Genomic DNA, 17,404 nt, shown 5'->3' with positions numbered 1-17,404 from the left:
CATGAGAAATACCATAATTCTACTTTACCACAATTATGAGGGGCCGTAGACCAGGACTTTGGACCCCTTTAGACAACAAGCATCATCGATTCAGGATTTGTCTTTGGAACAAGACCCTTTGTCAATAATACTATTGTTTTAAGGTAAACATTATTTTAAAATCATATTAATCCATTCATTCTTCATTATCACGTTTTGGATTCTGGTCAGTGGATGAATTTTGGACTTTAGAATTGTCATTAAATTTCATCTCATTTTGCAACGTTAGGGGCCGATGACTTAGATGTTAGGCCCCTTTAAACAACAATCATAATCATCATCATCATCACCACCACGACTCTGGTAGTTTAGTGGACTGTTCACTGCTTCAAATAACATTAGTGTTAATGTTTCATTGTCGGCCCCGTGGTGTAGGGATAGCGAGCCTGCCTCTTACCTGGAGGACCCGGGTTCGATTCCCGGCCAGGTCAGGCATTTTTACCTGGATTTGAGGGCTAGTTCGAGGTCCATTCAGCCTACGTAATGAAAATTTAGGAGCTATCTGACGGGGAGATAGCGGCCCCGGTATAGGCAGCCAAGAATAACGGCAGAGAGGATTCGTCGTGCTGACCACACGACACTTCGAAGCCTTTGCCTTGGTAGGCCAAGGCCCTTCAGGGCTCTAGTGCCGTGGGGTTAGGTGACGTTAGGTTTCATTACGACATAAGCTCATGTACACACTTCTTGTATTTTTCATAGCAAGACACGAACAACAAAACTAGAAAACGTCAATGCATGTATCAAACATGGATGATTTACGTTGTGACGAATCAGAATTTTAATTACGTTTAAAATAAGTAAATTCATCATAATAATACCCATTAAAGGTTACGTTACTCGTCCCTAAAATCAGCAAACATCTTACTCGTAAGGGCAGAAGAACTCGTCCGTAAAATCAGTAAACATCTTACTCGTAAGGGCAGAAGTACTCGTCCGTAAAATCAGTAAACATCTTACTTCGGAGCTCGATAGCTGCAGTCGCTTAAGTGCGGCCAGTATCCAGTATTCGGGAGATAGTAGGTTCGAACCCCACTGTCGGCAGCCCTGAAAATGGTTTTCCGTGGTTTCCCATTTTCACACCAGGCAAATGCTGGGCCTGTACCTTAATTAAGGCCACGGCCGCTTCCTTCCCACTCCTAGCCCTTTCCTGTCCCATCGTCGCCGTAAGACCTATCTGTGTCGGTGCGACGTAAAACAACTAGCAAAATAAACATCTTACTCGTAAGGGCAGAAGTACTCGTCCCTAAAATCAGTAAACATCTTACTCGTAAGCGCAGAAGTACTCGTCCCTAAAATCAGTAAACATCTTACTGGTAAGGGCAGAAGTACGTGAGCGCCCACTGAAATAATGCTGAAACTTACCACAGCATTTCTCATAATATCTATTACAACATGAAAGATAGAAATGCACCAATTTTACCATGTCAAGTCAAAGCCCTTCTGAGTCTAATGAATTGCAATTTATAGTATATATACTTCTAGTTTCTTGTAAGGAACTTTTTGAATATGAGAAATTTTTTAACGTCATATTGAAACATGTCGTCATGTTGGTACACATTGCTCCTAAATTATTCTACCTAGAGATATGAAATTTTGCACAATACTAAAACTCTAGAATTGTTAATGTTGCTTCTAAATTGTGTTTTTATAAACCTTTCTTTTTTTTGCTAAAAGTTATAATATTTTAAAATTAAATTTTACTTTATAACTGAAGACATAATTATTTATCAAATGTTAAAATTCTAGAGTTTCAAAACTTTCATGGATCTTTGAATTTGTGGTGATAATTTGGAAGCAGTCGTACCAACACTTCAGTAGTAATGTGTACCAACATGACGACATGTTTCAATAAGACCTTGAAAAATTCCTCATATTCAAAAACTTCGTTGCAAGAAACTGGAAGTCTAAATACTATAAATTGCAATCCATTAGAATCAGAGGGGCTTTAACTTGACTTGGTAAAACTGGTGCATTCCTACCTTTCGTGTTATAATAGATATTATGAGAAATGTTGTGGTTTCAGCATTATTTCAGTGGGCACTTGCGTACTTCTGTCCTTCATTAAAGACCACTTTCCATGGCAGATACGTAAATGCAGAAACTAATCTATGCTTGTCCATGAAGCGAAGGAAATTGGTTAATTTTTTAAGTTGATGCATGTAGTTATAAATCCTTCTCGGACCTACTGCAGGCATGCTCATTGCTATTATCTTTACTAAATGAAATGATGAAAATTCACGGACTGTAACCATTTTCAACCGGGGCAGGAATGGAATGCATCAAGCCCCCATCTAGCGGCGAGGATAGGGAATTTTGAGACTGACAAAGCCTGTCGCACTCCTCTGGAGCCCGTAAATATTGACTGTCAGATGAAAAGAAATGGTATTTGAGCGTGTTTCTGGAATGAAAAATGACAGGGAAAACAGGAGTACCTGTCCCGCCTCCGCTTTATCAGTAAAAATCTCACATGTAGTGAGCGGGATTTGAACCACAGAACCCAGTGGTGAGAGCCCGGCATGCAGCCGTGCGAGTCACAGGGACTTCAAATGATATATACGTGGAAATCCTTGTTGGCTGTTCTCCTAAAATCATAATATTATTTAGATCTTAAAAACGAGTGGCGAACATAAATACGTGAAAGTTTGGAAACATTCACACATGTCCTTGCTTTACGCCGGGCTGTGAGTGGCTCAGACGGTTGAGGCGCTGGCTTTCTGACACCAAATTGAAAGGTTCGATTCTGGCTCAGTCCAGTGGTATTTAGAGGTACTAAAATACGTCAGCCTCGTGTTGGTAGATTTACTGTCCCGTAAAGGAACTATATTCCGGCACCTCGAAGTCTCTGAAAATCGTAAAAATTAGTTAGTGGGACGTAAAACCAATGATATTATTACTCCTTCATTTAACTATCATTCTTCTTTCTGCGTAAATTTATTTCTAGTTAAGTGTAAAACGGGGTCAGGAGCCCTAACTTTGCCTATTAATAATAATATACGTGATTTCAAACTGCAATAATACATTTTCCTTTCTTTCCTTCTTTCTTTCTTTCTTTCTTAATCTGTTTACCCTCCAGTGTTGGTTTTTCCCTCGGACTCAGCGAGGTATCCCGCCTCTACCGCCTCAAGGGCAGTATCCTGGAGCGTGAGACTTCGGATCGGGGGATACAACTGGAGAGGAGGACCACAACCTCGCACATGTTGCTTCAACTGCTATGCTGAACAGCGGGCCTCGTGGGGGATGGGAATATCGGAACAAGGAGGTACAGAACCTGCCATGGCCTTAAGTTAGGCACTATCTCGGAATTTGCATGGAGGAGAAGTGGGAAACAACGGAAAACCACTTCGAGGATGGCTGAGGTGGGAATTGAAATCCCATCTACTCAGTTCACCTCCCGAGGCTGGGTGGACCCCGTTCCAGCTATCGTACCACTTTTCAAATTTCGTGGCTATGCCGGGAAGCGAACCCGGGCGTCCAGGGGTGGCAACTAACTACTACATTATAGGGACAAACAAGGATATATTTCAGGAATTAACTGACATTGTCTAAAATATTGTTGCGAAGATGAAATGATTGCATTATTGGTAATCATTTCGTTCTATAACCTACTGATTTTTTTGATCTGTTATGTCACTATTGTTCAATTATTAGCAGGATTCTTTATATTATTTAATTTTAAATTTGGGCACATATTTAAATGATACAGGCAATATCATTAAATAGTTCAATCAAATTAAATATAACCACGTAAGTTTCCAAGGGCTTTGGGATATTTTATTAATAAAAGAATTTAATGCAGCCAATGGCCAAGAAATAAATACAATATTGTACATTGCTCATTCACTACAAAATGAGGTCAACGACGTTGTTCTTTCCGTTCACTCTGGAAGATGGTACTGATCGCATTGTTTCTTGCACAATTTGCAAGTACAGTGATTAGTAGCGTCGTGATGTCTTTATAGACAGGTGATCTTTTATACAGCTCCTTCGGCAGTCTGGTTGTTCTGTTAATTAATTAATTTACCAACCGTTACAGGTATTGTTTGGGGTACTCTCTCCGTTGGAACTGTATACTTAGAGATGTCATTGAATGTGCGGTGAAACGAAGTGTCACTGGAGACATCTGATAGGTGACATTAACACAGACAAGGGATACAGGAGAAAGGAAAAATTGTTTCGTGACTGCACAAAGTGGAGGCAATACGCGAGGAAACCTAACATTAACAAATCAGAATTGATTCTTTCATGTTTGACTTCATTTTAATGAAAGCGAAACACTTCCTATAACACATGTTCTTATTTACGGACCAAGAGAGAAGGTGGATACAAATGTACTTTGCCCTAACCACCATATTAAGCCCAACACTAAGTCCAGCTGTTAAAAGAAATGGACCGTAAAAACAGTGGAAATAGGAAAAAAGAAAGAGGAAATCCATGGTCACATTTATTGAGTTCAGGTTAGAAGAGTGATGGTTGAGTAAGGCAACAGCTTTCTGCAATAACAGCAGAGAAGTGATATTGTGTGTTTTCATTCTAGTCGTTGTGCAGGAGCATTAGCAGCGTGGAACAACGCAGCTTTTGTCTGTAATTGCCTTGACTGCAGAGGGGAAGAACATCTTGCTCTCTTTCCTTACTGTTATAAACCCATTCTCTATAAACATCTATGGAAAGTCTTCCATTCTTTATAAAAGATTGCAACCACTAACGAAGAAAACGTGCTTCCTCATCATTATTAAATAATGGGGAGCCTGAGAGCAGCCCTAGTCGGGTCTTCTTCTTTGTTTATTTTCACCTATTATTCTGCCGTTAGTTTGAATTTCCTCACACAGAGCTACATTTACATAAGTGGTTTCTTTCCACTCGTTAATAACGTCCCCTAATTCTGCAGTCAGTGTATCATTTGGCTTTCCTTCAAGTAGTCTATTTATCGCTGGTATATAATGTGATACCTGACTGATATTGTTTAGAAATACCTCGGATCATAAATTTACTATGCACCCGTCGGCAATGATGAAAAATAATAGGCCTATTGTTGCCATTTCTTAAAACAATTTCGAACCTCAAAAATTCAACATTTGTGACTGTAACATATGTTATAGTCCAGTGGTTCATAATACGTGAACCGTGGTACACTAGTGTGTCCTGAAATTGCTTCCTTGTGCCACAAAAAAGATGATGATGACTATGATGATGATGATGGTTGTTGTTGTTTACAGAAGCCTAATGCTTTGGTCATCGGCCCCCACAAAATAAAATTACAGTGGACAAATATAAACACACACAATATAGGTTGATGTACTAAATATTTTGGTAAAAGTTTTTTATTAAAAATGATGTAACTAAAGAATTGAAGAGGTTGCCGGGCTGGGTAGCTCAGGCAGTAGAGCGGTGGCTTTTTGAGTTCAGCTTAACGGGTTCGATCTCGACTCAGTCCGGTAGTATTTGAATATGCTCAAATATGTCAGCCTCATATCGGTTGATTTACTGGCACATAAAATAATTTCTGCGGGAGAAAATCTGGCACCTTGGTGTCTCCGAAAACCATGCCAGTAACTAATTTGACGTATTATTATTATTATTATTATAATAATTATTATTATTATAATTATTATTATTATTATTATTATTATTATTATTATTATTATTATTATTATTATTATTATTATTACTGAAGAGATTATTTCGGGTATTACATTATAGTTTCACGCTGAGTAAATTGTGGGTCTGTTTACTTTTGCAGATTTTTTCCATCCAGGGACGAATTGCAGACAAACACACTCGTAATTCTTAATCTATAGAAACAAATCGGGTCTTACTTTTATGTTGGTCAGTGGTACAAAGCCTTCTTTGTCAGTTGTGAAAACTCAGGGTATCATGAGTGATCTACACGTTTCTCGTGCGCTCCAGTGGTTTATATATACTTCCCGCTGTGGTTCAAGATCTATCAGGACTGTTCTAAGGGGACACTATAGTGAAACTTCTATATTTTTCAATGAATTGTTACCATATATTTTTCTGCGGTACAGTAATCTCCACAGATATAGTAATGTTGGCAACATTCAAAATTGTACCTACAAAAAGACTGAGTAGGAAATGTTTAATTTTAATTTTTTCAGCATCGTAAAAATGTCCCTGGCATCATTTGCTTTCCATTTGCACAAAATTTTGCACAAATCTTCTGGATAAGTATGCTGAAATGTCAGCATCACAGGTTGTTGTTTGATAAATATATTGGCATGCAGAATTTTTAACAATGTTTATTTTTGAAATAGGTATGTATACACGCAAAATTCCATACCTCAAAACGTTTTTTTTCATCTTCCACTGCAAAAAACTCACTATCATTTATGCACCAATTATCTAACTAACACAGTAAAATTTCACATACAGTACATCACACAAAAACTGCATGATAAAGGGACTATTTTTATGAAAGAAAACATGAACATTTTGCAAAGTTATATTCAAAATAAAAATCTATGCAAGTTCACTCAGTATAGAACTGCCCTGCAGAATAAGTGTGTCATTTAAACTTATTTTTTTCTCTTCTCCAGGGATATTTTCATCACCTTCTCTTTCCTTAGCCTTTTTCCTTCTCCTCAGCTCCTTTTCCTACTTTGTTGTATCCGCCTTTGGTCTTGTCGGTGACTGATGTTCACAGAAGAACTGGTATTGGCTTCCCTTTGATTGACTGAAGGACTTCAAGTGTTCAAACACACCCCACTCACTCACTCACTCACTCACTCACTCACTCACTCACTCACTCACAATAACAAGTCAACTGTCTGTTATAAAAACAACATGAAGTTTCACCTTGTGGTCAGGTCCCATGCTGAGGTTTACTGTCAGTGGACGTGTAGTGCCTAAGTGCAGCATATATTGTCCTTTTCATGTTAGGAACATCCGGCAGGTTTTCCTGTTAGCAAAATACCACATCTGCTACTCAATTTTTAAATTAAATTTGAAATCCACAAAAGAAAGACGTAAGAAAGGTATGATTTCTTAGCAGGAGTAACTCAAGGGGCGTGCCTAGTACAACACGGGGCAGTTATATGGCAGGGCAGCGCCACTTAAAGAAGGTGCTGTGGAATTTAAAAATGGTGGGATTTTAAAAAATAAAGCATTTTAATACAGCACACATCAATGCAATTTTTTGTGTTCTAAACCGAATTTTGATACTTTTTTGAAATTTATGAATTTCACAATAAGGTTATGAAATTATTCTAAAGCAGATTGGATATCTCTCAATATTTCACAGTACGAAACAGGATTCTACGAACCAGAAAAGTCACGTTATATACTGTTTAGACTTTGAGTTCAGACTACAATACTTTGTATTAACTATGCACCTTCACAATCCCCTATTTTGAACTATATCTGTGGCCTCGTGTGGTTCATCATTCTTGTTTTGTCCGTCTCCGTAGTGTAACGGTGAACATTATTAGCTGCCGTCGTCGGAGGACAGGGTTCGATTCCCATTACTGCCAGAAATTTAAGAATGGTTGTGGACTGGTACATGCAGCTCACGTCCGATGGGGGTGTGCCTGTAAAGAACTGCACCACCTCAAGGTGAGGACATGATTTTACATTTTAATCTTGCTTAAAACATATGATTCATATATCTCGGTCTGTTCGTAGTCTTGCCTTCTCTCGGCTTCTCTTACCTTCCATCAGACAGAGCCAGTTATTCTCCGAGGTAAATTATTCTCGTTCATTTATCTGACATAACCGTACCTCTGAATCCGGTTTTTACGCGCAGCTTCCTTAATAAACTTCGTTCGCCACAGTCCTTACTTATACAACTCTCCTGTCATCATTACCACCACTTTGTACCAACAATTTTTCTTGCCTTAATATATGTTATTTTCAGCTGATAAATAAGGTATCCTGAGTCTATGTAGCTTTCAATCCCATACAGCAAATTCGGTATGAAAACATACAATTATCAAGAAAATTTCATCCCAGAACTCCGTTATTTCTTAGAAAATATATTTGAGCACAACAGCAAATATTCTGCATTAGCTCTGAAGCACCTTAATGTGATTTGACTTGCTACATGCCATTAACTTTATTATTTTCAGCGCACTAACACATCGAAGTTTTAAGGCAAACAAGAATAGAAAAGACTAAAATTTGGAAGGCAACGAACATAGCCTTAATTAAGGCATGGCCTGTTCTGAACACGGGTAACTACGGTTAAAATGTTCAGGGTTGTTAACGGTGGGATTCAGCCCACAATTTTCCGAATGCAAGCTTATAACTACGCGAATGAAAACACGTCGCCAATTTTCTCTGTACAATTAGTATACTGAAACCGCAAATACGTATAAAGTTAGCCTGTAGTTATCATCCGCGATGCTCTAAAAGTGGTCGTATTATGTAGCTGAATAAATCAGATCCGAATGCAATCCATAACTGGCCTTCTATAACAATATTTGTGATCACTGAATAAGGTATAGAAAACTTACTTAACGTTCTTAATTCCTTTATGGTATTTCAACGGGAGACATTTTGCTAAGATTTAGTTCGTTTTGTAGGGTAAAAATCATCGAATGCGTCACTAAAGATCCTTTACATGCTAACATGATGATTGACTGAATTTAAAAGCTCTTACATGAGGGGAGATCAAAAGGTTTCCGTTCGACGGTCGTACAGTCCTAAATCGGGATGCCAATCAGACAGTCTCTTGAGCGTTGAGGCACCAATACCACCAACGCACCGGGTTGAAAATCCCTGTGTGATAAAACACCGTGTCTTGCTGCGTGAAGAAGTCTGTGACCGCCTGCTGCTTCAGATAGGAAGCGTGGACCTTTCAAGGCCTTTTTGAAGGACCCCGAAGGCGTGATAATAGCATGGGGAGAGATAAGGACTAATCGTTCTAATCGCCTCACCCACCGCCCACTTGCTATAGTCCGTAATGGGTGAGGCTGGCCACCCAGATCGACCAGCGTCTTGTGTCGAAGCGTGACCCACACGGAACCAAGTGCAGCATTCCACAACGGAGATTTTCAACAGACATGTTGTCCCAACGCAGTCTTCATTCTCCGATGGATGTCCACCGGTGTTTGTCCTTCCGCGGTCACGGACGGAATAACAGCACGTTGGTCCTGTTTGGACGCATTTGGTAATAAAATTGCATAGTTTATGTAGCCGCATTTAACGCACTCATCTCGGCACGATACGACTGTCGCACTAATCCTTTTGCCTACATGTCAGCGTTTATATTCCTGCATCGAAGTCGCGCTACGTTGCATGTCCGCTGCAGCAACACTCTCAAACCAAAACTTTCTGATCACGCTTATGTTCAGCCTAGAATAGTGTAATTTTTGTGTGTGTAAAAAACTAACTTTATTTTTATGAAGCATTAGGTATCTTGAACACAATACCAGTGATATTTCACTATAATGATCATGTCTGTGTACTGTAGTATCTCGCTGAGCCTTCCGCACTCTTTCCTGTCTACCACAAATTTTGTGAGTGCTCCCTCCAACCTATTAAGAGGCCTGTCTCTTTGATGCTTTGTAAACTGTAGACTTACGTGTCCCACAGGAATTAATCTGCTTCTCGTTTCAGCCTGACAGGCCTTGGAGGCATTATGTAAACTTATAATCAGAAATTCAGAGATTTGATGCTTTCTTCAAAGAGTGACCAAAAATATTGGAAATCTATTTTGTTGTTACGTTCTTAAGTGGTGCACTCTGTGTTTACTGAAAATAAACTAACTCAATTAGAAAATGTACAGGAGAGGCCTGCTTCACAATTTTATGACAGTACAATCGAAACGGTGAAATTGCCTGTAGGTTACTCTTCAAAAGTCCTGCTACCCTGTAACTGAAGTTGTATTCTTCTTCTACTTCTGCTTCCTTAGATCTTTCGTCTACTTTGGACCACGGAAAACAATTGACGGGATGGTTAGTCCTTTTTTTTCTTCTCCCAGAACTTCATCATTTTGCTGTGGTTCCTCTCCCTCTCCTCTGACCATATATTCTTGGAATGTTTACTATTCTTCTCCTGGAACATCTTGAATTTATCAATTTTAGCTCGAAACATATGTGTATTAAAGATTCCTTTTGGATTGATGCCAACTTCTTCCAATGCCCTTTCTTGTTTCTTCTACCCATTTAGTGGTTGCTTTTAGCTGATGATGTAGTTGAAGATTTTCTTTGTTAGTAGACTCTCGTTCATTCTTGCGAAGTGCCCAAGTTTCCTCTTACGTATGGTATCTCTGATCCTCTCTGTCTATCTGTATAGACTACTGGGCGAGTTGGTCCTGCGGTAAGGGGCGCGCAACTGTGTGCTTGCATCCGGGAGATACTGGGTTCGAATCCCACTGTTGACAGCCCTGAACATGGTTTTCCGTGGTTTTTCCATTTTCACACCAGGAAAATGCTGGGGCTGTTAATTAATACCAGGGCCGATTCCTTCCCAATCCTACCTCTTTCCTATCCTATCGTCGCCATAAGACCTATCCGTGTCGGTGCGATGTATGCCTAAAGAAAATTGAAAACATTTCTGTATATATCTTCATTTCTCCTCTTCCTCTATGTACCACCCTTCATTGTTTATAATAACAATAATAATAATAATAATAATTGTTCCGAGGTTTCTGTGGACCAGCACAGGTGAAATAAGGTGCGGGCTGGAATGGGTCTAAGTATAAGTCCGAAAGATGGATTTAAAATTTAAATAAAGGTTATATTTTCAAAACTTAACAATGGTGACATAGAATTTTGAGCGTACAACAAATAACAAGAAGTTAAATCAGGTACACAATCAAGAAGTCCAAGATTAGATAAAAACTTAAACCAGTTTCCACTAGGGGAAATAACAAAATCAGGTACCAGACAGAGTACATTTACAAGAAAAGCCAGAGTTTCGGGTTCTTACAAGTTCTGGGCTTCGTGCCCCAAGTTACAATTCCTGAGCCCTCAGCTCATAACCACAAATTACCAAAGGGCAGAAAACCCTTAATTACATGGAGCATAAGCTCCCAGCAATCAAAATGTCACGCCTCCCCGAGGCACCTTTCAAAATACCAAAAAGAGCTGACCCGCTCCCGATCTTTCAAGCCTATTTAAGAGGCCATAAACTGACTTTACACTAACTGCCCTCAAGGCACACTTACAATGGCACAGGGGTACCTCGTACCCAATCTACTGGACCTTCTCAGGAAGGAAAACAAAACGGGTTAAACAAATGACCCAAAATACAAAATTGAATGGAGGCGAGAACTTGCACTCCTACACTAAAGCTTGTTAAAACCTATGTGGCGCTAGGCCGATAATACAGGGGCTAATCCCAATCTATGGAGGTGACTAGTCTGCAAAATAAATTTAACATTTTAAGAGAAAAACGGTTACGAAAACGTAGTCACCTCGAATTCCAAAAATGAAGGGGAGCTCGAGAGGGTAAGGCACTCTCTATCCCCGAATGACAGTTAAAGAAATTGTAGTTTTTACACAGAGAGAGAAGGGATTTACATTTCAAAGAAATGAGTTACATATTAAAGGTCTTGAACCTTCCCCGAGAGTTAAACTGCTGAGCTAGCAAGAAATACAGATGTTGAAAGGCCATTACCTTGTAGAAGAACGGCTGCCTGAAGAACGAGGCGCTTCCCGCCCACTGCTACATATTCACACACTGAGAAAGATGTAATACTAGTGGCCCGGAGACAAGAAAATCAGCGGTTTTTATACCCTCGTGGAAAATTCGAGACCTTTCAGGAATGAGTAGACACACCCACTCAATTTTTATTGGTTGACTAAAAGTTACACATGGAAATTCGAAGAAGAAAGCAATGATTGGAGTAAAATTAATTACAGAAATTACTGATTGGCTTAATTCAAAATAGGCGTAAGGAAATTAATAATATTGCCAACCCACAAACCACAGAACAAAATTTAGTAGACAAAACTTATGAATACAAAATTTCTTCAAGAGAGTTCATTCCATTGCACCAGAGTGTATTACCATAGTTTTTGGTAGAGACATCTGTTAGAGAATGTCCACACTTCTTGATCACTGAAAAACAAAAGCAAATCAAAAACACATAGTGACATCTTCTGATAAACAGTCGAGTTAGTTCAGTTGTTAAAGTTCCGGGTTTCCCCAGTAGAGAAGTTTCAATTGGCGCAAGATTTGAACTTGCGTCGTAGAGGTGTACCGCTCGGTACAATAATAATAATAATGATAATAATAATAATAATATTGTTATTATTATTATTATGATTATTATTATTATTATTCTGTTGTAGCTGTAGCAGAGGACAAAGTTCCACTCCCGAAACGAAAGACTCGTTTTTATTTCTATCACTATTCATGGCCAGGTATGGAACTGAAGTCCTTCTGGGTGAAAAATAATCACTTTTATTGTATTGGCAGGGCTAACTACTCAATGAACTTAGTGACTAAGTACATATACAGGGTGTTTAGGGGTATACGTGCAGATATTTCTTGTAGCAATAGAGAACGATGCGACGAACCCCTATATATCAAACTTTTAGTAATCCTCGGAAGTTATTTTCGAGAGCAAAGGCATACGATGTTTTTAGAGTAGGTAGTATGCCGTGTTCTTGTGAATGAATAGCTTTCTTTTGATAACAGGCAAGTCACGCGCCATCCGTGCCAAACTGGTTCCTGTTTATGTATATGAGCAAATGTACTACTGTGACAGCTGAACACTACCTATGTAATGCCACGAGATGTTATGTAATATACTTGGCAAACTGATTTTATGTTTACGAGAACTGAACTACGGTAACAGCTGAAGGCTGCTACCAGTATATACCGTGTTACGTTACATTCTCCCCAGACTGGTTTTGTTGTTGTTAGTATTTAGTTCCCGTCTTAGGGACTTCAGACAACCCTAGTCAGCGGATTCGGACCCTGGAGATTTATCAAATTGTTAGCGTTAATACTGGTTCATTTGCTGTTTCGCCCTTTAGGGATTTTGATATGTGTTCATCAGCCTCGTGGTCTAGTGAGTGTGGAAATGTCCTAAAAACCTGTGTCAGTACGGGACCTTTACGAGCGAGTGATATAATTATTGGTTGGGATAGGCGCACCGGGGCGTGAAATACGGTACGATCCCCGTTGTGGATTGCGTAAAGGTAAAAGAAAGAAGGCAATTCCTTACGCCAACTAAAGCACGAGTGGGATAGGATGTCCTAATGAGCAGCATCGGAATTGAATTATCGAACCCCATCGAACGTTTTTTTTCAAATGAATAATGGGCATGTTATACAACTAAATAAATTAAACGTACCTACATTCCGTGCTTCCTGCCGGGATGAGTGGCTCGGACGGTTGAGGTGCCGGCCTTTCGACTCCAACTTCGTAGGTTCGAACCTGGTCCAGTCCGGTGGTATTTGAAGGTGCTCAAATACGTCAGCCTCGTGTCGGTAGATTTACTAGTACATAAAAAGCACTCCTGCGGGAGTAAGTTCCGTCACCTCAGTGTCTCCGAAAACCATAAAAGTAGTTAGTGGGACGTAAAGAAATTATTATTATTATTATTATTATTATTATTATTATTAATATTATTATTATTATTAGTATCAAATCATTAAGAGCTGGAAGACGTGGAAGAAAATAGTAAAATATGCGTGGTTTAGGAGGAAACAAGATGAAATGTACGTCACGTGAGGCAATATCGGTCGCAGTAGTTAACTAGAGATTACTATGCGTAAGACGAGAACCAGGTACAACTCTTGGGGATGAGTCAGCTGTAACTCGTATTGTGGTTAGCACGAGAGGACGAAGTGTGACGAAACAGGATTTGTGTACAAACATCAAACGTGCACATCAACAAATCTGATAAACTTAAACAAGGTTACACGTGTGAGACATGTAGCTACTAACCTTAACGCTAGGCCGACGGTCGCTTTCATGAGTACAAGATGAGTTATCAAGATATACACAATTCACAGATGTCGAACGTATCTAAGAGGATTCCGCCACAACCACATCCTACATTTTACTATGATGGTGGTAACAAAAGATCGCAGCAGATTCAGCTACTGTGTATTAAGATGATGCCGATGGAATACATCTGTTTAGACATAAGGCTTCAGTAGAAGAAGAATAACAATAAGATGATGGTAACGAGAGCCACATAGTCAAGCAGAACATAGCCGAACAAGGCTCACATTAGTGACACAGACATGAGTGGCGTGGTCGTAGGAATTACATTCGGAATAGTAACACTCTGTTGTAGACACGAATGAACTAACATACAATAGGGGCTCCGTAAATCCAGGTGGACGGTAACAAGACTATCTCGAATAGAAAAGCACGGATTTGCGAACGTACACGAAAACGCCTGTGTACACGAAAAATTTACCTATGTTAAACATTACAACACAACAGATTACAGATTGCCTTACACTAAAATAAATTTTATGTTGTCTTTTTAAATTTAAAAAAAGGCTCTAGGCAACCTTCTTCAGTTAAATGTCAACTTATAGTTCCTATTTCAGTAGCGATGAATATAAAATATAAAACAAGAATTTTATGGAACCTTTAAATGTGATAATGATAAAGATGGTGATGATGATGATTGCTGTTTTTAGATCATCGGCCCATAAAAATGCAAAGTGTCTCCTGTTTTAACTCATAGTGAGTAAAAAACAAAATATAAACTGCTCGAACACACGTAATGAACCCAAACCGCGTTGAAGGCTGGGAATGAGGAACTGCCGAACTGCGTTCAAGGTCAATATCTAGCGTTTTAACAAGCACGTCATCCGTCTGTTGTGTTCAGCTTTCGCCTCGTGCGAGGCACTCGCTCACTGAAACTCTCAATTTATAATGTTTGTTACCGATACATCAATTTCTCTGCTCGGATTTATGAGAATATCGAACTATCGAGTCTCAAAATACACTGACTGACAGTGACAATGCAACACCAAGGAGGAGTGGTTCGAAAGGGATGAAAGTTGGGGAAAAATAGAGACGGCACGGATGAATAATTGATGTTTATTTCAAACCGATATGCAGGTTACACAATGCGCACGGCATCGACTCAGTAGGATGTAGGACCACCGCTAGCGGCGATGCACGCAGAAACACGTCGAGGTACAGAGTCAATAAGAGTGCGGATGGTGTCCTGAGGGATAGTTCTCCATTCCCTGTCAACCATTTGCCACAGTTGGTCGCCCGTACGAGGCTGGGGCAGAGTTTGCAAACGGCGTCCAATGAGAGCCCACACGTGTTCGATTGGTGAGAGATCCGGAGAGTACGCTGGCCACGGAAGCATCTGTAGACCTCGTAGAGCCTGTTGGGAGATGCGAGCAGTGTGTGGGCGGGCATTATCCTGCTGAAACAGAGCATTGGGCAGCCCCTGAAGGTACGGGAGTGCCACCGGCCGCAGCACATGCTGCACGTAGCGGTGGGCATTTAACGTGCCTTGAATACGCACTAGAGGTGACGTGGAATCATACGCAATAGCGCCCCAAACCATGATGCCGCGTTGTCTAGCGGTAGGGCGCTCCACAGTTACTGCCGGATTTGACCTTTCTCCACGCCGACGCCACACTCGTCTGCGGTGACTATCACTGACAGAACAGAAGCGTGACTCATCGGAGAACACGACGTTCCGCCATTCCCTCATCCAAGTCGCTCTAGCCCGGCACCATGCCAGGCGTGCACGTCTATGCTGTGGAGTCAATGGTAGTCTTCTGAGCGAACGCCGGGAGTGCAGGCCTCCTTCAACCAATCGACGGGAAATTGTTCTGGTCGATATTGGAACAGCCAGGGTGTCTTGCACATGCTGAAGAATGGCGGTTGACGTGGCGTACGGGGCTGCCACCGCTTGGCGGCGGATGCGCCGATCCTCGCGTGCTGACGTCACTCGGGCTGCGCCTGGACCCCTCGCACGTGCCACATGTCCCTGCGCCAACCATCTTCGCCACAGGCGCTGAACCGTGGACACATCCCTATGGGTATCGGCTGCGATTTGACGAAGCGACCAACCTGCCCTTCTCAGCCCGATCACCATACCCCTCGTAAGTCGTCTGTCTGCTGGAAATGCCTCCGTTGACGGCGGCCTGGCGTTCTTAGCTATACACGTGTCCTGTGGCACACGACAACACGTTCTACAATGACTGTTGGCTGAGAAATCACGGTACGAAGTGGGCCATTCGCCAATGCCGTGTCCCATTTATCGTTCGCTACGTGCGCAGCACAGCGGCGCATTTCACATCATGAGCATTCCTCAGTGACGTCAGTCTACCCTGCAATTGGCATAAAGTTCTGACCACTCCTTCTTGGTGTTGCATTTGCTCTGTCAGTCAGTGTACTATATGGATTCTCTACTGTACTCCCAAGTAAATACACTGCAGAAATGACGTAACATCTCACGTACCAAAAAGAGACTCTTAGCAATTGTTCACAGTGACCACCCTGGGCTTCTCTGCAGGCTTCACTTCTCCGAATCCAGTTGCGACGCATTCGACCCAAGACACCAGTGTTGTTCAGAATATCCTCTGCTGCTTAAAAAGACGTTCACGTAGGTCATCCGAAGTGGTTACTTCAGTTCTTTATACTTTGTTTTTCATGTCCCCCCAGACATAAGAATCCATTGGAATAAGGTCTGGAGATCTGGCTGGCCAATTTATAGTTGCGGAAATGTCTGCACCATCGTGTAAAATCCACGTGGTTCGGCGTAGTCGGAGCGACACGTCCTCTGAAAGCTCCAGTAACGTACTATATCTACAAGAGCAAGATATTATTAATAAAAAAGATGATTTGTCCATGTAACCGTTCTCCAACTACACCCGTCCAGATTTTAATTCAGAACCGGTGCTGGAAATGGCCTTGTCCTACTGAATGGGGATGTTCCACAGTTCATCAGTGGGATATAATGAGTTCGAACCCCGCTGTCGGCAACCCTAAAGATGGTTTTCCTTGGTTTGCCATGTTCACACCAGGCAAATGCTGGTATTGTAACTTCATGAAGGCCTCGGTCGCTTCCTTCCCGATACTAGCCCTTTCCTGTTCCATCGTTGCCATAAGGAAAGCTACACCGATCAAATGTATGCAAGTAAGGTGATTGGTACCGGTCTGAGTATCTGAGACGGTTGAGGCCCTGACCTTCCGACCTCCAACTTGGCAGGTTCAATCTTGGCTCAGTCTGATGGTATTTGATGGGGCACAAATACGCCAACCTCGTGTGGTAGAGATACGTAAATGTACTCCTGTGATATTCAATTTCAGCACCTCAGCGTCTCAGAAAACGGTAAAAATAGATAGTGGGTGGAATAGCAAAATAATGCTAATAAAAAGATGATTGGTCAAAGAAACCGACCTCCAACTGCATCAATCCAGATATTAATTGAGAGCCGGTGCTTGAAGTTGCCTTCGTATACTA

The sequence above is a fragment of the Anabrus simplex genome, chromosome 4 (assembly GCF_040414725.1).
Source record: "Anabrus simplex isolate iqAnaSimp1 chromosome 4, ASM4041472v1, whole genome shotgun sequence".
Taxonomy (NCBI): domain Eukaryota; kingdom Metazoa; phylum Arthropoda; class Insecta; order Orthoptera; family Tettigoniidae; genus Anabrus; species Anabrus simplex.
This window is presented reverse-complemented; position numbering follows the sequence as displayed.